A 24220-nucleotide genomic window follows, 5' to 3' on the forward strand; every position below is an offset into this window, starting at 1 on the left:
AACCTGGGACCTTCTGCATGCTATGCAGATGCTCCACCACTGAGCTGTAGCTCCTCCCCATAAACCCATTATTGTGTGTTTCTGTTATCCGTTTATCAAGCTTGGGGCAATATTTATGAGCTCAAGATTCTTTGAAGGAGAGGAACCTTAGATGGCATCAGGCAACTTTGCAGCCCATTTCTTGACATACAGGCATGTCGTTCTCATGAAACCATGGACCTCTGGAGTTGTTTCCCAGTTAAAAGGATGCTGCTAATGCATCTTCATCTGAAAGTTTCCATGACCTGCTTATAGAAGGTGGAGAAGGGGAATCAGCTGCATTAGATGGGCACCCGCCCTGTAGCAGCTGGTGGAGATCAATACCCCTCCAAGACTCTTGAAACCTTTTGTCTGGGCTGTGTGCAAAGCATCTATCAAATCCAGCCCTGCTTCCCCTCCCCTGTGCTTCTGTTACAAGCACACATGCATCCGACCCAGGCTCTTCTGGTTTAGGAGAGGCGGGTGCTTCCCCAACCACAACAGCAGGCATGCAGAAAGGAAATTGGGGGGGGGGGGGCGGTGAGGAAGGTCACATAGAGGTCACTCGATGGGCTCTTCACTTGTCAAAGTGCAAGGCCAGCAGCGCTGGTGGGTGGGTGTTGTGCGGGAAAGTGTGGTATGTGTGGGTTTGGAGGGTTTTTTTCCTTGTTTTTTGGCATCTCATCATTCCTTGATAAAAGTAAAAGCTGCATCTTGCAAAGCGAAGCAACTTTCTTTGTAACCTCAGCAGGTGACCTTCAAGATGTTGCAGCCTGCGCTTGGAAGGGTGTGAAAAGGATGCCATGATTGCGTGCTCAAGGTGGAGAGGGTTGGAGGGGGGATAACGGTGGCCTTGCGGGCGCAGCGATGTGTGTAAGGTGTGGAGGGCTTTTTTAGTCCAATCGGGGTTGGCACGTGGTATCTTCACATATCTCGCATGTGATATCTTCACTATCGGCATGGGCAGCTTTGATTGAATTATCTTTCTGGATCATATAAACATCCACACTTCGCTTTTAAACTACACTCGCAGTAGCTCAGTGCTGGAACTCCGAGTAGCAAAATGTCAGGAGCTCCTGAGTGGCAGAAGGAGGCAAAGGTCTGCTTTTTTCTCGGGGGGGGGGGGGAATAAGAACCAGTCTGAGATGTGCATTCTAGTACTGGAAAGGCGGAACTCAGAGCCTCCAGCAGGGCATGCTCTATGGGGAAGCAGCGGCTTCCTAGAATTTGCCACTTCCTAGAATTTGCCACTTCCTAGAATTTGCCACTATTTGTCCTTGGTAAAGGGCTGCATTGAACAATTAAACAGAAAAGTCCAGGTCCTATAGCTCCAACCACTAAAAAGAAGAAGACTGCAGATTTATACTCCGCCCTTCTCTCTGAATCAGAGACTCAGAGCGGCTTACAATCTCCTATATCTTCTCCCCCCACAGCAGACACCCTATGAGGTGGGTGGGGCTGAGAGGGCTCTCACAGCAGCTGCCCTTTCAAGGACAACCTCTGCCAGAGCTATGGCTGACCCAAGGCTATTCCAGCAGGTGCAAGTGGAGGAGTGGGGAATCAAACCCGGTTCTCCCAGATAAGAGTCCACACACTTAACCACTACACCAAACTGGCTCTAATGACGGTTGCCAGCTTTTAAAAATGATCCCTCAAGTTGCCAGTGTGATGCAGAGGCTAAGAATGGTGGACTCTAATCTGGAGAATCCAGTTTGATTTCCTGCTCCTCCCCGTGAAGGCTGCTGGGTGACCTTGGGTCAGTCACCTACCTCACAAGATGACTGTTGTGAGGACAGGAAGGGAAAGGTGATGGTAATGCTCTTTGAGACTCCTTCAGGTCTAGAAAAGTGGGTATAAAAAACAGCTTTTCTTCTTCTTTTGCATCAGTTTGATCAGCAAGCAGTTAGGCTCGGTTATCCAGAGGCTCACCATAAGTTGTTTATGAATTGGTAGTACTTTCTACCACCATAATGGTCAAGGATGTGCTATCTGTTTTAGTAACTGATTACATGCATATTGTTGGTCTTAAAGGTGCCACTGTATTCAAAATTTGTTCCATGTGCCTATTTGTTTTTGAGAATCTACCCTGAGTTTTCTGGATAAGTCAGGAGCTAAACCGAGGCCAGTAAATAGCATCTGTTACAGATGCAGAGTCATTCCTATCAAATGGGTGATGCAAGTGCCTTGGCCAACCAGTTTCTAATTTTTGTGAGAGAGCTGTGAGCTTTCAAACAGCACAGGGCTCCTTCTCAGGATCCTGAAGGCTTTGTATCAAAGGAGAAAGGCTCTTTACTAATGAACACCGTTTAGTCACTGGAGAATACAAAAGAATCACACTGATAGCTTTAATTAGCCAAATGTCAAGTGTGGGAGTATGCCTGTTTCGAAGGCATTCGGAGCAATGCTTCATCAGACAGAGCAGGAAAACAACCAAGTACCTCCAAGACAGCAGTTTTCCTCACTCAGTGGAGCACTGGAGGAGGCAGCCAGGAACCCCAGAAGGGCAGGGAGCCCACCTTTTCTTCCAAACGCACATCAGAAATGCCCCACACTTGAGATGGGAAGCCAGGATGCCTGTGTGGGTTGAAATAGTATGTGCGTCTAGCCTGTAAGACATTCGGAAATCATGTCCCTCAGGGCTTTTTTTGTAGCAGGAACTCCTTTGATGATGATGATGATGATGATGATGATGATGATGATGATGATATTGGATTTATGTCCCACCCTCCATTCCGAATCTCAGAGTCTCAGAGCGGCTCACAAGCTCCATTACTTTCCTCCCCCACAACAGACACCCTGTGAGGTGGGTGGGGCTGAGGGCTCTCACAGCAGCTGCCCTTTCAAGGACAACTCCTGCAAGAGCTATGGCTGACCCAAGGCCATTCCAGCAGGTGCAAGTGGAGGAGAGGGGAATCAAATCCGGTTCTCCCAGATGAGTCCGCGCACTTAACCACTGCACCAGACTGCTCTCCTTTGCATATTAGGCCACACCCCTGTTATGTAGCCAGTCCTTCTGGAGCTTACAGTAGGCCCTGTACTAAGAGCCCTGTAAGCTCTTGGAGGTTTGGCTACATCAGGGGTGTGTGGCCTAATATGCAAAGGAGTTCCTGCTACAAAAAAAGTCCTGGCTATAGATATACCTAAATTCTCATCTGTAGTTTTGCTAGTTTTTGCTAGTGGAAGTGTTCTGGCTACTGGTGAGTGAAGGGGGCCAAGGGGGTGCTATTGAGGACATCTGTATTTGGGGCACTGGGTGATGAAAGCTGTCATCTTTAAACAATGGAACTAACACCCCCCCCCAAGTTAATTGTAGCCCTTCATTGCCATTCTTCCGGTGGCTTTGAATGACTCATTTGTTGCAGAAAGCCTTTAAATAGACTTCTTTATTGTCCTCGGGTTTTGCACAGTGAGCTGCCCCTTTTTTTACATAATATCATAATGTATATTTTGTAATTTTTGTAAGACTCCTTGAGTGTGCTTTATATACAAGAAGCAGGTATAACCTTAGTTAGATAAAGGAAATGGGTCACTTATTCTTGCAGAACCAAACCTATGTGGATAAAGAAGAAGAAGAGGTGGAGGAGGAAGAAGAGGAGATTGGATTTATACCCCACCCTTCACTCGGAGTCTCAGAGCAGTTTACAATCTCCTTTCGTTCCCCCTCCCCACAACAGACACCCTGTGAGGTAGGTGGGGCTGAGCTCTCCCATAACTGCTCTTGAGAGAACAGCTCTGAGGGAAGTGTGAATGACCCAAGGTCACCCAGCAGCTGCATGTGGAGGAATAGTGGGGAATCATACCCTGTTCTCCCAGATTAAAGTCCATGCGCTTAACCATTACACCAAAGTGGCTCTGAAAGGCACTAAACTGAAAGATGCTAGGGTTTTTTAAAAGTTCTGCAGGTTGGCAAATTGGTAAAGCTGCCTCATACTCAGCTGAACAAAAGCATCAAAGTTATTTTGCTCAGACAAGTATTTTAACAAGCACCTGAGAAACATCTTCCTACCCTCCCAAGTATAAGGCCAATGGAAGGTATTTCCAACTGGAGGTACGCCCCGTGCCTCGTGGCCTTGATCTCATGGCAGCTGAATTCAAGCTGAGCCCTGACAGTTTTACATTTGGCCACCAGGGGCGCAAATCCAGGAGCTGATGCCAGTCTCCCCCCACCCCTGCCATTACTGATGGTAGGGAGTGAGCTGGTCCCCTGTAGAGCATTGGCACCCTCATTATTTTGCCTTCCTGAGAGTTTCCCTTTGACTTCCACTTGGTTTTGCTATTTGAATCCAGGATCCCTGTTTTGTCATTTGCATTCTAGAGAAGAAAACAGGCATGTTTTAAAATGGCATGTCATCTTTAAAATGTAAATACCAGAGGTGGGAGAGCCCCTTTTGAATTGCAAAACCAAGTGGCGGTCAGATGGTTAAACACCTTGTCGCTTCCCCTGCGCAGCCCTGAGATAAATTGAGGATCCGTGAACCTTTAATTTGCATGGTGTGAAACAAGGTGCATGATTTTCCTCTCTGCTATTTGAAACTCAATCAGGTTGTCCTGGTTCTCTAAGCACTGCGAATGTCCTGGCTGTGCAATTCTTGCCTGAAGAAACTGACCAATAAGAATGAATAAATTTTGTCTAATAAACCAACATTGTACCCACAAGTTATCTGGAGCAGCATCTTCCCCCAAAATCTTTCCTTTGTGCAGTGTGCTTGCTTTTTGCATATGGTCTCGATGGCTGAGGGTAGTATGCGGGGCAAATTGTAGACGCATGGTGCAGCTTCACAAAATGATTGCATGCCTTTTCAGTCCCTTCCAAATATGTGATTCTGCGACTGTATTCTAGTAGGACAAAATGGCACTAACCGAACAAAACCAAACTAACTTGGAGCAGATGCTTGGCCATCTTTAGCTGAAGATCCTGATACCAAGTCATAACCTGCTTGATTGAGTTAGGAAGGTATTTTCAAATTGGTAACTTCACAGTGGAATCTCCCTTTGAAACACTTTTTTTCCAACTTTATGATATGAGCCAGAATACTGTGGGAGATTGTAACATTCTCCTCTGAGTGATCCCATTTTTGAGAGCCACTGTTGTGTGGTAGTAATGGGAAAAGAACTGGGAGATTCCAGTTTGATTCCCCACTCTGCCATGGAAGCTCACTGGGTGATCTTGGGCCAGTCACATACTCTGAGAGTCAGTTTGGTGTAGTGATTAAATGTGTGGACTCTTATCTGGGAGAACCGGGTTTGATTCCCCACTCCTCCACTTGCAGCTGCTGGAACGGCCTTGGGTCAGCCATAGCTCTGGCATAGGTTCTCCTTGAAAGGGCAGCTGCTGTGAGAGCTCTCTCAGCCTCACCCACCACACAGGGTGTCTGTTGTGGGGGAGGAAGATAAAGGAGATTGTGAGCTGCTCTGAGACTCTTAGATTCAGAGTGGAGGGTGGGATATAAATCCAATATCATCATCTTCTTTTCCTCCTCTTCCTCCTCTCAGCTTTACCTACCTTACAAGTTTGTTGTGAGGAAAAAAGTAGAAAAGGAGGAGAATATAAGTCACTTTGGGTCCCCATTGGAGAGAAAGGTGGGGTATAAATGAAGTACAAATAATTATCTCCAGGTGATGGACACTTGTTCCCCATGAGAAAATGGCTGCTTTGGAAGATAGACTCAAGAAGAAGAGTCTCAGAGCAGCTTACAATCTCCTTTATTTTCCTCCCCCACAACAGACACTCAGTGAGGTAGGTGTGGCTGAGAGTTCTCACAGAACTCTGCCCTTTCATGGAGAGCTTTGGCTGATCAAAGGTCATTCCAGCAGCTACAAGTGGAGGAGTAGGGAATCAAACCCAGTTCTCCCAGATAAGAGTCCGCACACTTAACCACTACACCAAACTGGCTCTATGACATAATTCCCTCTTCTCCCCAAACCCTACCTTTCTCAGAATCCATCCCCAAAATCTTCAGGAATTTCCTGGTGTGAACCTGACAACCCTACTTAAGAGCACTGCCAATGTAGAATTGGAAGGGAGGAGATTGCCTTATGGTTTTATCTCCCTGTCCCTAGTTGCTGATGACTTGTTGCTTCGAAGTGTGTGTGTGTGGGGGGGCTGTCTCAGCAAATCCTGGGAGTGGCTAGCTCATTACCGAAAGTATCTTGAGTTATTTGTTTACGCTGTTGATCTTGCCGTGCCTAGTCATCACCAGCATCTGCGAGTGGGAGTGGGTTACACCCACGCTGACTGGATCTTATTCATTTGATCGGATTCTGCATTCGTTGGCACTGCAGAGTGCTGTGACACATCTACTACTGTCTCTTGCATTGCCTGCAGCTGGAGCCTCCCCCTTCCCACCTTCTCTCTGTGCTTCGGGGGCACTGTTTGTCCATTTAGGAGACCACTTCTGACACAGTGGGCTCTTTACACATGAAAGCTTGCATATTAAATACTAAGGCAAGGGTGTCGAACTCATTTTTTATGAGGGCTGGATCCAACATGAGTGAGACCTCACTGGGCCAGGCCGTATGTGTCATAAAATGTAACGCCGGGTAGCAGAGATATAAACTTTATAAAGGACAGAGACAAACACAATTAAAGTTTTTTTTAAAAAAACTTAAAAATAAGACATGCTTAAAAGATTAGCACTTTTACAATATTTTGTTTATTTGACTGTTTCTGATAACTGACACCTCTTGCTCTGAATTACCGGATCAGAACCTGGAGACAATGTGCCGTAGCAATCTTGAGTATGCTGCTCAGGTGTGTGTCTGTAAATTGCAAACTTGCTTTTGATTTATTGATATTCATTACAGAAATCTCAGGGTCGATGCTTAGAGCCTAAGACCCAGAGGGAAACATGAAATGGCTGAGCATCATGAGCTTTTGTACATAAGTTGCTTCATGTGCTGCTTAGCCAATGGAGAAAATAGAGGGTTTGCTCTGTAGCTCCTGCGTGATTGAGCAAGCCTGGGAAAGCAAGCTGTGATGCAGAAGGAAGCAAGAGAGGGAGATAGGAGCTCTGCGGGGGCCTGATTTGTCCCTCGGGCTGCATGTTTGACACCCCTTTACTAAGGATCCACAAGGTGCTCTTTTACCTCAATGAAAGAGATGTCCTACTGGATTAGGCCAGCAGTCCACCTTGTCCAATGTTCTTTTTCACTCAGTGGCCAACTCGGTTGCTTTGAGCAGGACACCTTTAATGTTGTCTCTTAGCACTGGTGTTGAGAGGTTTACTACCTCTGAGTTTGAAGGTTCCCTTTAATCTTCATGGCTAGTAACCACTGACAGGAAGAAAGTTGATTAATTCGAAATGTGGTGTTGGAGGAGAGCTTGAGGGATACCATGAATCACCAAAAAGACAAATAAGGGCGTTCTGGATCAGGTCAAGCCTGAAAGCTGAGGCTGAGGCTATCGTACTTTGGCCACATTATGAGAAGACAAGAGTCACTGGAAAGGGCAGTCATGCTAGGAAAAGATGAAGGCAGCAGGAAAAGTGGAAACCCCAACGTGAGAAGGGTTAATTCAATAAAGGAAGCCATGGCCCTCAGTTTGCAAGAGCAAGGCTGTTAATGATAGAATTTTTGGAGGCAGGTTTGCCAGGTCTGTGTTGGAAAATTCCTGGAGGCTGTGGGGGTGGGGCCAGTAGAGGGTGAGGTTTAAGGAGGGGAGGGGCTTCAGCATAGTACAGTGCCATGGAATCCACCCTTCAAAGCAGCCGTTTTCTCCAAAGAAGCTGATCTTTACCGTCTGGAGATCAGTTGTAAAAGCGGGAGATTTCCAGGCCCCACCTAGACGCTGGCAACCTTATTTGGAGGACCTGAATTGCTAGAGTTGCCAGAAGTCAGAAGCAACTTCACGGCACTTAACACACACAGGAGTAATCACTGATGTTCCTCTCCTTCATGAAACCACATTCTTATGCTATCGTGCTCACGGGCCATTTCTGTGGCCACTGGCTGTGAGTTCCACAGTCAAATACATGGAGTAAAGAAGTTCTTCCTTTCATCCATCCTGAATCTATTGCCTATCACACTAGGAACCTTTCAGACCAGAAAATGCCCATACCTGCATTTTTAAGTGTACAGGCAACCAGGTGCCCAGGATAGCGTAATCCCTACTACTTTGTACATTCTCAGGCTGAGCACTTGCCTGCGTCTTGCAGTGTTGGCCTTTGCTTCTCAAGGGATGGTTCAGTTGAGCAGTCAGATACTATCAGGGAAAGGTCAGTTCTTTTTACAACATTGCAACCACTGATTTAGTATGACAGTGTTGAATTACAGGAGAAGCAATTAATTCTGGTACACTGGAGGCCTTCCTTAGGAAACCTTGTCTCAGGTTTGGCTGGTTGGTGTTCAAGGGAGGGCCTTTTTTGCAGTTGCCCCCTTGTTTCTGTGGAATTCCCTGAGCAGACAGGTCCTGAATGGCCATCCAGCGGGCCTTTGACTCAGATTAAGGGGTTTTTTTTAAAAAAAATGGATATTTTATATTTTACAGTGGCCTTGTTGAGAAGTGACTTCACTCTTGGATATTTTAAAGGTAAAGATAGTCCCCTGTGCATGCATCAGTTGTTTCCAACTCTGGGATGACGTCGCATCACAGTGTTTCTACGGCAGACTTTTTATGAGACGGTTTGCCATTGCCTTCCCCAGTCATCTCCCCCCCCCCCCAAGCAAGCTAGGTACTCATTTTACCTGCCTTGGAAGGCTGAGTCAACCTTGAGCCGGCTACCTGAACCCAGCTTCCGCCGGGATCAAACTCAGATCTTGAACAGAGTTTAGGACTGCAGTACTGCAGCTTTACCACTCTGCGCCACAGGGCTGCTTCTTGGATAATTTTAAAATTCCTAAAATTTTTCCCTGTTCTTCTTTTCTTCTGCTGATTATCAGATTATTCTAATCTGATATTGTAAATTGCCACGAGGACCTATTTTGTTGGGCACGGGCTGGCTAATAAGTGTCCCAAATAAAATAAATATTAATTGGCAGCATTAAATATTAATTACTGACATTATAAAAGTGATTTAGTGACTGGTACAGCATTTGCTTTGCATGCAGAAGGTCTCAGGTTTAATCCCAAACATTTCCAACTAAAAGGAAAGAAGTAATGTGAAAGTCTGAAGACCGTGGAGAGCTGCTGGCAATCAGAGCAGACAAGGCTGACCTTGATAGACAGAACATCAGAACATAAGAGAAGCCATGTTGGATCAGGCCAATGGCCCATCACGTCCTATTTCTTTTCCAGCTGGAAAGCCTGTATCATAATGTACGCAAGATGGCTAGATGTCCATTCGTTGGATTAATCAAGTTCTATCTCAAAAGCCAGCTGGAAAAGAAATGTTTTGCAAGCCCTGCGGAACTGGTTCAGGTCCCGCAGGGCTCGCACCATCTTTCCCCCCGAATTCCTGCGTCGGCGAGGCGGCGGGTCAGCAGCTGATGGTCGACCATATCGAACGCAGCCGATAGGTCTAGCAACAGCAATACCGCCGAGCCGCCTCGATCCAGTTGTCGTCGGAGGTCATCCATGAGGGCGACCAGGACTGTTTCCGTCCCATGGCCCGGGCGGAAGCCGGACTGGCATGGGTCTAGGACGGAAGCGTCCTCCAGAAATTCCTGTAACTGCACCGCCACAGCCCTCTCGATAATTTTGCCCAAAAAGGGCAAGTTTGAGACCGGCCGGTAGTGTGCCAATTCGGCCGGGTCTGATGACGGTTTTTTCAGGAGAGGGCGGACCAATGCCTCTTTCAGGGGTGTTGGAAAAACGCCTTCTGAAAGGGATCGATTTATAATATCCCGTATAGGATATCTTAATTCCTCCTGGCAGGCCTTAATTAGCCAGGAGGGGCATGGGTCCAGATCACAAGTTGTGGATCGTGCAGTGCCAAGAATTCTGTCGACTTCCTCCAAGCTGAGCGGGTCGAAGCAATCCAGAGTTAACTCAGAAGACACGCATTGGGTTTCGAGTCCACTTACTGCCTCAAAATTGGCGGGGCAGTCCTGGCGGAGCGATTGGACCTTATCCGCAAAGAATTTTGCAAAAGCCTCACAGCCTGTATCATAACATTTCTTTTCCAGCTGGCTTTTCCAGCTGTATCATAACATTTCTTTTCCAGCTGGCTTTTGAGATAGAACTTGATTAATCCAACGAATGGACATCTAGCCATCTTGCGTACATTATGATACAGTATTTTAGCACCATTTTATATATTTTAACTATTTTAAATAATTTATTTGTGACTGATATATTTAAAACTGTTTATCTTGTTTTATGTGAATCATGGGATCCCCATGTCTGTTAGCCGCCCTGAGCCCGCCTGGCGGGGAGGGCGGGATATAAAAATAAAATATTATTATTATTATTATTATTATTATGCTCTGGGTCACATAGTGGCCAAAAAAACCCAGGTGCCATCAGGAGGTCCATTAGTGAGGCCAGGACACTAGAAGCCCTCCCACTGTTGCCCCTCCCCCAGCACCAAGAATACAGAGCATCATGTACCCCAGGCAAAGAGTTCCTACAATATGTTGTGGCTCATAGCCACTAATGGACCTCTGCTCCATATGTTTATCCAATCCCCTCTTGAAGTTGGCTATGCTTGTAGCTGCCACCACCTCCTGTGGCAGTGAATTCCACGTGTTAATCACCCTTTGGGTGAAGAAGTACTTCCTTTTATCTGTTCTAACCTGACTGCTCCGGAATTTCATTGAGTGCCCACAAGTTCTCGTGTTGTGAGAAAGGGAGAAAAGGACTTCTTTCTCTACCTTCTCTATCCCATGCATAATCTTGTAAACTATCATGTCACCCCTCAGTCAACATTTCTCCAATCTAAAGAACCCCAAGCATTTTACCTAGTGGTCTGACTGCAGATAAAGCAGCTACAGCTGTGAGTTCATCTTTTGTGGTTGTCAGTCCGGTTCATCTTCATCTCCAGTTAGGTGCTTGGTTCTCCTCCCTGAATCCAGTCTATTCCAGATGTGGAATAGAAAACCTCCGGATTATCATCTTCTATGTGGTAGAATCGCTTCCTTCAAAGCAGTTGTTTTGTTCCGTTATCTTGGAGGAGTGAGGCGGAAATCCTGGCTCGGATTTCTACAGATGTCCTGGCCTTGCCGTGACTTCCACCATATGTGTGCCTGCTGAATCATGCATCGCTTGGTAGGTTAGCACACTCGTTCATGGGGCTTTGGCAGCTTGTGTGTGGGCAGAGTTCTCTGGTACAACTCGGTTAGATTCCTAGTTCCTCAGTGGAATAGCAGGATAGATCAGCTGTTGGGTGGTAGGGGTGGAGGACAGGAGGTGAAGACTAAGGTCAATCCATTTAGCTCCAGGACAAGGCAGCTAGATCTACTCTATCAGCTTGGTGCAGAAAAGAGAATTTCTCAAGAACAGCTTTTCTCACCCTTGTACAACAAGCTCCACCTGGGTACAGAGAAAGTGGCCATGCTTTGCTTGAGAGATGGTCCCAGGTTCAGTCACAGGTAAAGAATCTCAGGTAGCAGGGATTTGGAAAGAGCCTTTCTCTGACAGAAACATTGAAGAACCACTCTCGGTCACAGTAATCTTAAACTAAATCCATCACTGGCCTGATCTGTACCTTCCTGTCTTCAAATCGATCCCTCCTAATCAAATGATAAAGTCATCTTGGTCTTTCTGGTCAGATATCTCTGTCTGGGGCAGTGATGCTCTGCATTCTTGGTGCTTAGAGGGGGGCAACAGTGGGAAGTCTTCTAGTGTCCTGGCCCCACTGATGGATCTCCTGCTGGCACCTGGGTTTGTTTGTTTTTTGGCCACAGAGTGTTGGGCTGGATGGGCCATTGGCCTGATCCAACATGACTTCTCTTATGTTCTTAATATGACTCTTCTTGGAAGAAGGAAAAATGGATTATGAGTGTCCAAGGGATGTGGGGTGTCCCTGGACTTAACCTGGGAGTTGCCAAGGGACCAGGTTGGATCTGAGAGTCCCTCATGAGAGGTCTGCAGCAGACTTGGGGACAGGTGCAGCTCTCTTTCACTGTTGTTAAATGCACCCAAGAACAAGTCAAGGAGGAGGTCATCAATATCTCTCCAGACTGTGGAGGAGAAGAAATAACAAGGTAGTGAACACCCACCCCCCCACCCCCCGCTCTCTAAGTTCTGAGCTTGTTTGCCTGCTAATCAAGACAAAGGGCAGATTAGAAAAGACAAAAAAGCGGACGAGAGCCACTGAGTTCCTCTCCCCAACCATTATTTGATCGGGAAAACATGTTGTATAGGACTAGCACTCTCTGTCGCTCTCTGCAACCCAGAATCCTGCTGAATGTCTCCAAGCTTCTAGATGTGCAGTCTCAGTTGTACTGCGCCTGCATCCTAAATTCATGCACTCATCCTGGATCACGTTGAATTGTTGTACCCTAATCCAAAAGTCTGTTCTTTGCCATTGAACAAGAGGGAGGCACATGATATTCCTCTGCTCAGTCCATGGAAATGAAAATTAGGGCAGGAAAACAAGGGTATTTCTGCTTTCTTAAGACAAGCTCTTAAAAAGTGTGCTAAAAGCAAAACTTGAAAATGCCCATCACTGTCAAGCTGATGCCATCCTTGTTTGTCTGTAATCACCACTTATAAGGAACCTCAGACACTAACCATGGATCGCTAAGCTCGACTACAGCTTGGCTTGATATCTTGACTGACAAGCCGCAGCTGTCAAACTAGCGCTGTGATTTAATGGGGGCTGCAAACCAGGCTTTATGACGAAGTTCAAGTCCAGTAGCGCCTTTAAGACCAACAGTTTTATTCAGGATGTAAGCTTTCATGAGCTAAAAGCACACTTAATCAGACAATTGTGTGGGATGGAATTAGCAGTCCTACATAGAGAGAGAGAGTGGGCAATGAATTAGTATTCAAAATAATGAAAATGTGTTTAGCAGATTAAAAGAATTATAAATTGGGGTCTGCGTTGACTGGGCGGAAAAAACATCAAAGGCAATAAACGTCAGAGCTGAAGGTTGATATCTGTCATTAGGTTTCTTAATTGTTAAGTCTCTGTTGCGATGTTTCATTAGTCTCCTCTAAAACATGGGTTAAAATGACAACATTTTTCCGTAGAATGAAGCTTGAGTCTACTCTGCTCAAACACTAATATAAAAATACATTAGGATCCGAGTGGATGTAAACCTCTCAAGTATGGGTTAAACTTAACAACATCCTTTTTTTAAAAAGAGTAGTTCTGTCAGAGATATTTCTACTCTGCTATATAACATAATATCACAGACCTTATTCCGATACACTGTTCTAAAAGAGAAATACATTGGAATATAGTAGACATATAGCTCTACTTGGTGAGAATGGGTTAGCATATGTAATGAGATAAGAAACCAATGTCCCTGTTCAGTCCTGGGGAGGTGTTTGTTCCAAGTTTCATAACAATGTGTAATTCAGCAGTTTCCCTTTCCGTTCTGTTCTTGAAGTTCCTTTTCAGTAAAACAGCTTTATGCTAACTATAGTTTGGTGTGATGTATGAATTGATAAACCATGGTTACTGCATTGCTGTGCTTCCTGGATGAATGTGCATGATAGAAATGGGAGTGGCGAAAGCAGACCAACTGTCAGTGTTTTCCTGAGTGTTTTAAAATTTAAACTGTGGGTTTGGGTCTGAAAACACGCTTAATGCAAATAGCACTGGTTCAAGGTGCGATGGGAGTACAATTTTCAGAACAAGTCAGCATAGCTTTTCAAGAAATAGCTTACAGTTCCTGGGACATAATTTTCTTTCTTTTCAAAATGTCTTTAGCATTAATGTATAATGCTGATTAATTCATTCCAAGGGTTCATGGCGGAATGCCTTTTAATGGGTGTTATAAGCACTCTCCTTCCTTATAAGCAAAAATGATTTCTGGCCCCAGGAAAATGGGCAGTTTTTTTTTATATAGATAATTGCTGTATCAGGATTTAGCAGCACAATCCTATTTGTATTTAGTCAGAAGTAAGTCCCCCTGTATTCAGTGGGGCTTATTTCCCAGGGAAGGGCACATAAGATTATACTATTAATTTGCATTAACCAGGGCCTAAACAAATGCTGCTGTGGTTGTTGTGAATGGTCTCCATGCTTATCTTTGCACTAATATGTTTTCCATAGCATCACAAATGGTGGTACTTGTACAAGTTGTACTTCTTGACTTTTGAGTCCCAGTGACTGTTCATATTTTTTCTCCATGTGAAAAGCTATATCTGCTGGCTGAGGATTCACTCTGTGCATCTGATGAAATAGGCTCCCCTTTGCCTGTTCCTAGCTAGTTAACGGATTTAGGTTTTTTTTAAAAAAATAACTTAACGGAACAGTAAGAAAGGGCAATTTAATTTTTAAAATGCCGATTTTGCTGCTTTATCAATAACTTTAAGTTGTACATTAAAGGGTTTTTTTGGGGGGGTGCTTTCCTTCCCCCACCCCCTGTTTCCCTCTATTTCACTTCCCTAGATGCTTCCCTTCCCTAGACCCCTAGTTCCCCTAGTTTGAGCTGGAACACAGTTCCGGCTGGCTTGGCATCATGAAGTGTGGCCTAACATGCAAATTGGTTCATGCTGGGTTTTTTCTATATATAAAAAAGCCCTGCCTAGTCAGTCTGATGGGGAAGGCAATGGCAAACCACCCTGTAAAAAAGTCTGCCAGGAAAACGTCATAATGCGACCTGCGACGCCACCCCAGAGTCGGAAACCCCTTTACCTTTTTAGTCAGTCTGAGCAGGCTAGAGATGGAAATGAACAATCCTAAATGCACTTAATTTGCATCTATCACGGAAACTTCTGGGAGGAAAATGCAAGGATGGGGGATAAGCAAATTCATTTAAAAGACTTTATTATATGCCAATTTTTTTGTCTGCCTCTGTGACCAATGGAGCCCATGAGCTGCTAGCCTAGTCTCGACAGAAATGGAAAGCTAAGCAGGGTCGGCCCTAATTAATATTGGATGGGAGGGGCAGGGTTAATCGTTCCAGAGGCATGCAGTGGCAAACTACCTCTAAATGCCTCTCGCCTTGAAAACCCTGCACGGTTGCTATAAGTCAGCTGTGACTTGAAAGCAAAAAACAAACAAAATATCCTGCGGAATCAGCACAAGACAGTATTTACAAAAAAAGATGCCGAGAATGGCCCAGGCTTGCCTGGTCTCACCGGATCTTAGAAGCAAACAGGGTTAGCCCTGGTTAGCATTTGGATGGGAGTCCAGGGACTCTCTGCAGAGACAGGCAGTGGCAAACCACCCCTGTTCATCTCTTGCCTTGAAAACCCTACGGGGTCACCTTAAGTTGGCAGGAATTTGACGTCACTTACCACCACCACACGCTTTTAACAACTCAGGTCTGCCATCTGCCTGTGTGAGCTTCGTAACATAAGGGGAGGGAACTTAAGCAATAGCAGAGAGTAAGGAAGTCTTCCCTCCTCACAGAAGTGTATGGGATTGCGCAAGGTTCATTGCATTGCTCATGTGAGTAGGCTGCTTGCTCCAGCTGCCTGGTGTACCTGCGAGTGAGTTCACAGAATGTAGTAGGGAATGGCACTGGACTGTTCAGTCTGACCTTGCCCCCAAAACTTTTCCTGATCTAGCAGCCAGTTTGAAAACTTATAAGCCATTTCCCACTGACAGATGTCAGATTTAAATGACCACATTTTCTAAAGCTTGCAAATCCTAATCCTGTCATTGTTTTGTAAATGTTTTAGTGCTATGACAAAGTTGTTATATCCATAGAGGATTGGTACTGTTTGTCACCACTTTAAAACAAACAAACAAAAAGCATAACCAATAAAGCCGTTTTCAAGATAGATATGAACATATGAAGCTGCCTTATACTGAATCAGACCCTTGGTCCATCAAAGTCAGTATTGTCTTCTCAGACCGGCAGCGGCTCTCCAGGGTCTCAAGCTGAGGATTTTTACGCCTACTTGCCTGGACCCTTTTTGGAGATAGCAGGGATTGAACCTGGGACCTTCTGCTTACCAAGCAGATGCTCTACCACTGAGCCACCATCCCTCCCCAAAGATACCTAAAGATACTTCTTCAGGGATCCAGCTTCTGTTTTTTGATTGTTTTAGTGACAGATTTAGTGGTACAAAAAGTTTATAGCTGCAACTCAGGGCTTTTTTTGAGTAGGAATGCCATTCCAGCTGGCTTGGTGTCAAAGGGTGTGGTCTAATATGCAAATGAGTTCCTGCTGGGTTTCCCCCCTACAAAACTTTGTGTGAAACAGTGGCAACTCCAGTGGGTGTGGCCAAATATGCAAATGAGTTCTTGCTGGGCTTTTTCTACACGAAAAGCCCTGCTACAACTTACACTTTTTGTAATACTATGACAGACCAGATGGTTATATAAATTTAAGCAGGGACATCTTCAATAAAGCTGGGTTAAGAGAAACCTTGTTAAATATCTTTGTACCTGTTTGCAGTTTGAGGTGGAAATGCAGGGCATGTTTCTTTATGCTGAGTGTGGGGGTGGGGGAGCTGGTTTCAAACATTTGCACTTAGGATCAAGCAGTGTGTAAGTCATACATTAAAGATAGGGTTGCCAGTCTCCAGGTAGTGACTGGAGACCTGCTATTACAATTGATCTCCAGGCAGCAGAGATCAGTTCACTGGAGAAATTGGCCCCTTTGGAAGGTGGACTCTGTGGCATCAGACTCCACTAAAATCCCTCCCCTCTCCAAACCCTGGTTTTCTCAGACTCCACCCCCAAAATTTCCAGATATTTCCAAGCCCGGAGTCGGCAACCCTAAGTAAAGAAAACAGAAAACTAAACTGTATTGTTACAGCCAAGAAAGGAAGGGACAGTGAACTAGATCTGTCCAGATTGGCTAAGACACAAAGCTTTTGTGTTTGTTGAAAATACTAGGCACTGCTATGAAATTTTTAGATGCCACTGTGACTTGGCACCTGGGATTGGTCAATGACAGGGATAGGTGTTGCCGTTGAACTCACCAGAGGTTCAGATTGCAATTCCCTTCTCCAGACCCAAGTTCCACAGCTTTATGCAAGGTCTGCAGGATGGAATGGCTACCAAATGCATCCATGTCAGCACATGTGAACTGCAAGAAAACCTTTGATACACAGTGTTAGGTCACAGCCTCTACAGTGCCATGACAAAACTGAATCTGTTAAGTGCTGGCAAATATCAAACAGACAGCTAGAGTGGATCCATCAGGATTCAGCTTTGATGTTACTTCCTAAGCAGATCCCATGACCAGCTTCCCCGAGAATTGAATTGGCACAGGAACAGATGCGAGTCATTGTACTCTGAATTGCTTATGAGAATAAGACCCATGAAAGGTTTCTGTGGAGTACCTAGTCTGTTCCTCAAAGTGGATGAGGTCAATTCTAAGTGGTAGAGGCCAACCAGGAAAAGTGCTTGTGCTCCTAACAAGGAAGACAGATCTCTACTTCTGTTCTACTCATGTCTGACGAAGGAAACTTTGACTCTTGAAAGCTTTCATCCTGAAACTCTTGTTGGTGTCTAGGGTGCTACTGGGCTTGAATCTAACTGTTCTCCTAACAGCAAGAGTTTATCTTGCTATCTCTGTCCAAAAAGCATTGCTGCATAACTTACATGCCAAGCAGGAGGTAGAGACAAGCTGAGGAGATCCTTGTTTCTTGATGCCTTTAAAAAAAAATTCAGAGAGACAGAATTCCTTGAAGGTTTATGAAGGTCCATAGAATCATGGGACTGAAAACATAACCCCATTGTTGGGCTGTGCGGTTCCCTTGTCACTCTAGCGATGGGGTTTGGGGGGCATTCTGGGACATCCCTGATGCAATGAGGATGTCTCATGGCGATGCTCTGGTTTTTGGGCAAAACTCTGTGGTAAGACTGGCTTCAAACCATAGAGTTTTGTCCTCAAACCAGAGTGTCACTGCGCAGCACCCCTGATGTGATGATGTTACTTTTGGTTTTGAGTGATATTACATCAGGGACAGTGATGTCATTGTTTGGGGTTGGGGTTTTCCTCGCTGGTCAGCTGGCTGGTGGTGGGGAGGGAGAAGCCCGCAAACCCAGGGGTACCCCTACCAGGAACTGGCAACCCTACCCCAGTGTCATTAGTTTAGCCCCGCCACTCCAAGGCTGGATCATTCACATGTATAATTCAGATGAGCACTTGGCCAAGATTGATCCGCATAGTTTGTGCCCTGAGCCAGGAACAGGGGCAAAGAAGTTTTGTGCAGAGATATCTACAGAGCACAGAGGAGGCTCAAATGAGTGAGCCCAGTCACGCTCTTACCAAAAAGAGATGGTGGGGGAATAAATCATTAGCTAGTCTGACCACAGAGGAGATTCCTTCCTGACCACAGCTTGCCTATCAGGAAGGATACGTTCTTATTACAGAAGGAAACGATCGTTTTTGAAAGGATTTTTTCAATATGCCACAGTCTACCAAGGAAAAGTAGGAAATCTTTGTGTGTGTATGGGGGGGGGAAAGAAATTATACATATTTATCTATCCAACGCTGCTTTCTTTTATTCTAGCTGCGTGATCATGTCAAGGTGGTGTATAATTATTTTGGGGGCTGTTTCTGGGTCCAAAGGACGTATCCAGGCTTTGGTGCTGAGACTCAAAGAAATGCTGGAGGGGAAAATGCATAATTATCCCAAACTTCCATTTCTTCCCACACACAAAATCCATAAAGGAAGTTTGTGTGAGGAGGTGCATTTCTCCCTTTGTGCCTTCAGTATTTCTACTGGCGTGGTTTGAAGTGAACATGTGGGGGGACCTGTACCCCTGTTCCTTTGCCAGGCTGCCCAGGTGGTGCCAAGACAGCCTCACAAGGGCAGGGCACAAGCAGGCAGGTGGCCACCCTGACAGCTTAATTAGAGTTGTCAGGAGTTGTGGAAGGGGGGTTGCGGCATTTTTGTGCTTTGTTTCTCCGGCGGTGACAGGCTGAGTGGCTCGATTACAGGATAGAGTGAGCGTGAGAGACGGTGGGTGGGGGCGTAAGAGCTCAGCGCCTGCTTCTGTGGATGCCGAACAGAGCAGGGTGGGTGGGGGGGAAATGGCAGGATGCTGGAGACGGGTGGGAGTGATTCTCCCTACAGGGGACGGGTACAGATGGGGGTGGTAGATAAATCGGGACTCGGAAGGAGGGGCAAAAGGCAGGGGCAAAAGAGGTAAGCTTTCGTGGATCACAAGAAAAGAGAGAGTAAGACAAAGAGGTTGGGGGGAGGGTGGGCCTAGGAGAGGATGGAAGAGTATCCCAGAGGGAAACTGCAGCAGAGATAATTTGATTTTAAGGAAGGGAAATCTGCATATTTGCAGATGGTGTTTATTTAGATATTTATACCCCATTTTCTCCCCAGGGGGACCCAAAACAGCTTATACCAGGGGTGGCCAACGGTAGCTCTCCAGATGTTTTTTGCTTACAACTCCCATTATCCCCAGTCATTGGCCATGCTGGTTGGTGCTGATGGGAGTTGTAGGGAAAAAAACATCTGGAGAGCTACCGTTGGCCACCCCTGGCTTATACTGTTCTCTCCATCTCTATCCTCACAACAACAATGCTGTGAGAGAGGGTAGACTGAGAATTTGGGACTGGCCCAAGGACACCCAAATTGCTTCCGAAGAAAGAGTGGATTGGAACTTGGGTGCTAGTCTGATACTCTAACCATTCTCCCACGCTGGCTTTGTGTAGATGGTCAAGATGGAGGCCTGGCAGCCAACTGTTCCCGCAGAGAAAGATGTAGAGTGAATGGATCCATGAGGAAAAGGAGACAGACAGAAGGCAAAAGAAGGAGTCCCTGTGGGAAGAGTGTTAGACTAGGATTTGGGAAACCCACATTCAAATCTGCACTCTGTGAAGAAGGAGGAGGAGACCTGAGTTCCATCCCGGCGGAAGCTGGGTTCAGGTAGCCAGCTCAAGGTTGACTCAGCCTTCCATCCTTCCGAGGTCGGTAAAATGAGTACCCAGCTTGCTGGGGGAAAAGTGTAGATGACTGGGGAAGGCAATGGCAAACCGCCCCGTAAGAAGTCTGCTGTGAAAGCATCATGATGCGACGCCACCCCATATGAACATATGAAGCTGCCTTATACTGAATCAGACCCTTGGTCCATCAAAGTCAGTATTGTCTACTCAGAATGGCAGTGGCTCTCCACAGTCTCAAGCTGAGGTTTTTCACACCTATTTGCCTGGACCCCTTTTAGCTGGAGATGCCAGGGATTGAACCTGGGACCTTCTGCTTACAAAGCAGATGCTCTACCACTGAGCCACCGTCCCTCCCCAGAGTCAGAAACAACTGGTGCTTGCACAGGGGACTACCTTCACCTTTACTTTCTCTACCTTGAGGAGTCTCAAAGCACCTCATAATCACCTTCCCTTCCTTTCCCCACCACAGGCACCCTTTGAGGTAGGTGGGGCTGAGAGAGTTCTGAGAGAACTGTGACTGGCCCAGGATCACCCAGCAGTCTTCATGTGAAGGAGGAGTGGGGAAGCAAACCCAGTCCACCAGATTAGAATCCGCTGCTGTTAACCACTACACCATGCTGGCTCTCAAAGTAGCTAATGAGATGGTCTTCTGACAGTTCCTCTCTCTCTCTCAGCCAGTGTGGTATAGTGGTTCACTAGGATCTGGGAGACCCGGGCTCAAATCCCTGCTCTGCTGTGGGAACTTGCCAGTCATGCTCTCTCAGCCTACCCCACCTCACAGGGTTGTTTTGAGGATAAAATGCAGGAGGAGGAGAATGATGTAAGTCATATTGTGCCCTCACTGGGGGGGGGTGGGGTGGGAAGGGAAGGCATGGTATAAATGAAGTAAATAAACCGGTATTTATTTATCTCTTGAGACTGTTGTGAAGATAAAATAACGAAGGCAAAGGCACGAGCTGCTTGGTGGAAGGGTGGGATCAAAATGTATGCAGCAGGTTTCTTGACACAGGGGTTGTTGATTGAGGAACAAAGTTCTACAAACATGTTTACCTGGCCAGTGGGGTTGTCAGACATCACCCTTGAGACACACAAATCATAGAATGCCCATCCCAGGCCCATAAAGCAATCGCCTAATTTTTCTCACAGCAAACCAAGGTGGAGCATCAAAATCACCTGAACTATGGTCCTTTTGATTTAATCTATATGTATTATATTTATAGCTTAATTTTGATACGTTTAATTTGATTTGCCTCATTTATTGTTATTGTAATGGTTTTTAATATTGTAAGCCACCCTTGCAGGATAGGACAGGGTATAAATTGCAAATTAAAATTAAAAACTAAAAAAAATAAAATGGGTGACATAGGGAGGGATCACACTGGGAATTTGGTGCGGCATTATCCCGACTTTGGAAAAGCTGGTGCTCTGATGCATGCCAACAATCACATCCTGCTGCCGGGAGAGGCTCGGGCGCACATGTGCAAGAAGAGCATTCAGGGCAGCTTCTGGGAGAGTTCTTTCAGCTCCATCTACCTCACAGGATGTCTGTTGTGGGGGAGAAGGGTAAAGGAAATTGTAAGCCACTCTGAGACTCTGAGCTTCAGAGTGAAGGGCAGGGTATAAATCCAATTTAGGGGAGGGACGGTGGCTCAGTGGTAGAGCATCTGCTTGGGAAGCAGAAGGTCCCAGGTTCAATCCCTGGCATCTCCAAAAAAGGGTCCAGGCAAATAGGTGTGAAAAATCTCAGCTTGAGACCCTGGAGAGCCGCTGCCAGTCTGAGAAGACAATACTGATTTTGATGGACCAAGGGTCTGATTCAGTATAAGGCAGCTTTATATGTTCATATGTTCAATTTCTTCTTCTTTTTCTTCTTCCTGTGAGTGGAGGGTGGGTGCATTGGGCACCGAGGCAGTTCAGACAGCCAGGAAATGAGCCCTGCATGCATTTTAGAGATATACTACTGGAAGTCCCCAGTAGCTATTTAATCCATTCCCAGCCCATCCTAAAATGAGGTAAGTACAGTCAGAATTCAAGGGGCAGATGTGCACTTGTGATCGCGCACATTAAATCTGGAGGGGAGACATGGCTAGGTCAGGCCAAATCTCTTGTGTGATCTCACCCATAGTCTACATACAGGTGGGCGATGGTTTTACCTCAAGCTTCTAGTTGTTCAGTGAAGCACCAAATCTTTATTGGCTTAAATATTAAACTAATGTCATTTGCATTGAAAGCATGGAAGTTTTACACAGTACCCCCAATCCTCCACATTTCCTGGTTAAGGAAAAATGCTGTTCAAATTACAAAGATAATCTGACTCCAGTAGTAATAAGAAAAAGAGATTTTACTTGCAAAAATAGAAGTGCAACTTGCATGACATGTTCATGTAGGCACATTTAACTTACTGTGAACTGATTAGATTCAAAAATGTTAATTTGCTACAGCTCCAAGTCCAGGTAACAGAGAGCAAAAGAGAAGCTCTATATATGATAAAGCAGAGGGCAAGCAACAGCCAAAAAAGGCTCAACTTCTAACTGATGAGAGGGTAGGACCAACTACCTGAGTGAGAGAATTCGCTTAATCCCTTTCCCTCCCAGATCCTCTTGCAATCTGAGTGACAATATCCAACACCCCTTCTTAATGTTGCATGCAAGAGCGCTCTGGTTTTAGCTTATCTCATAGTTTTTCAAATCAGTCTCTTGATAGAAGCTTGGGCAGGATGTCGGCTGCCATCTCCGCTGTTGAACAGTACTCCATTTCTGTTACACCTTTCTCAGTTAGGTCACACACTAAGTGAAACTTCACACCAATATGCTTAGTACGTGCAGCGATTTTTTTTTCTGACTGAGAAATCTTATTGCAGCTCTGGTTGTCTTCTTGCAAGTTGAATCGACTTTTGCTCATCAACTCCAGATATTTTTAGTAACTGGTCTTGCTACAATAGTTCTCTGCGTACTTCAGCAGATGCTGTATATTCTGACTCCGTGGAAGACAAATACTCTCTACTGGCACAGGAGATTGGTCAACTACCATGCAGGAACAAGTACCCACTTATGGATTTATAGCCTAAACTGTTTCCTGCCCAATCTGCATCCATGTGTAACCAACTAACTTTGGACTATTGGTGGATGGCTATTTTAGTTGCAAATTTAAAGTTCCTTTTAAATATCTAGGCACCCTTTTTATTGCAATACACTCTTTCTTCCTAGGTTCACTTGCCTTTCTACTAAGGATCCAACACTGGTTGCAATATCAGGTCTGCTAGCAGTGCTTTGGTATTTTCTAGACTTAACATTTGTAAGAGCTCAATTATTTTCATCTCTGGTTTAGGAGAAATGAACCATCTTCCTCCCTTTCACTGTCTGTGCCGGGGTAATAAGAAACATCTCCTAGTCACTTAATTTCTACTTCTCTGTTTGGGCACTCTACTACACTGTCATCAACATACATGAGAATAAAAGTACAATATCCATGTTTGTGTTTGGTGTACAGACATGAATTTGCTTCTGCTTGCTTAAAGCCTTGTGCTTAAAGCCTTTTTTGTTCTGGGCACATTCATCTGGCTGCTTCAGGTACAGATCTTCCTGTAATCTCCCCATGAAGAAATGCTGTCTTTACATCTAAATATTTGACCTGCATCTTCTTAGATGCTACTATGCTCAAAAAGTAATCAGATTGTACTATGTTTCACCACCAGTACAAAGATTTCATCAGTTTTCTGCCCATATTTTTGTGAGAAGGCTTAGCAACTAATGTTGTTTTGTAGTGTTCCACATTTCCATCTGCACTAAACACCCACTTGCATCCAGTAAGATTATTTCCTGGTCGTAGCTTTGTCAAGGTCCATGTTGTATTTTTGTGTAGAGCAAGGGTGTCGAACTAATTTATGAGGGCCAGATCTGACATAAATGAGACCTTGTCGGCCTCAGACATGTTGTGGCAGGCCATGTGTGTGCCTATTTAAGATTAGTTAGCAAAGGTATAAACTTTATAAAGGACACAGAGGCTGATTACAGACCAGCACTTTGGGTCAACTCAGAGACGTCTCTGAAGTCAACCCAAAAAACCCATCCAGATGGCAACATCTGCCACCCGCCCCGGTCCCACACTTACCCTGTCCTCGAGGATGCTCCGACCACCTCAAAAACGCACCAATTGGAAAGTGGTCCCTTTTTGCTGGAGCGGCTCCGAGGCTGTGCCCGGCTGTCTGGAAGGCCGGAGGGCGTCTTATGAGCACCCGAGGAGTCGCAAGTGGGATGCATGAGCCCGCCCCTTCTTACAGCGCCATTTGGAAGCTCCAGGGTACTCTTCTTCCGGCTGGCTTTCTTTGGGGCGGCTGCAAGCC

At 45.6% G+C, this 24220-nt stretch overlaps 1 protein-coding gene and 1 non-coding gene across 2 annotated transcripts in view; one reads left to right on the top strand and one right to left on the bottom strand.

The window, feature by feature from the left end:
* PPP1R9B (protein phosphatase 1 regulatory subunit 9B) overlaps positions 1-24220 on the top strand; it is a 95947-nt gene that overhangs the window by 35166 nt on the left and 36561 nt on the right. The gene's annotated exons all lie outside the window — the stretch shown is intronic.
* TRNAT-UGU (transfer RNA threonine (anticodon UGU)) lies at positions 20158-20224 on the bottom strand. Its single transcript has one exon. It is a non-coding gene; the product is annotated as a tRNA-Thr (tRNA).

This window comes from Heteronotia binoei, chromosome 15 (genome assembly GCF_032191835.1).
Source record: "Heteronotia binoei isolate CCM8104 ecotype False Entrance Well chromosome 15, APGP_CSIRO_Hbin_v1, whole genome shotgun sequence".
In the NCBI taxonomy this organism is placed as follows: Eukaryota; Metazoa; Chordata; class Lepidosauria; order Squamata; family Gekkonidae; genus Heteronotia; species Heteronotia binoei.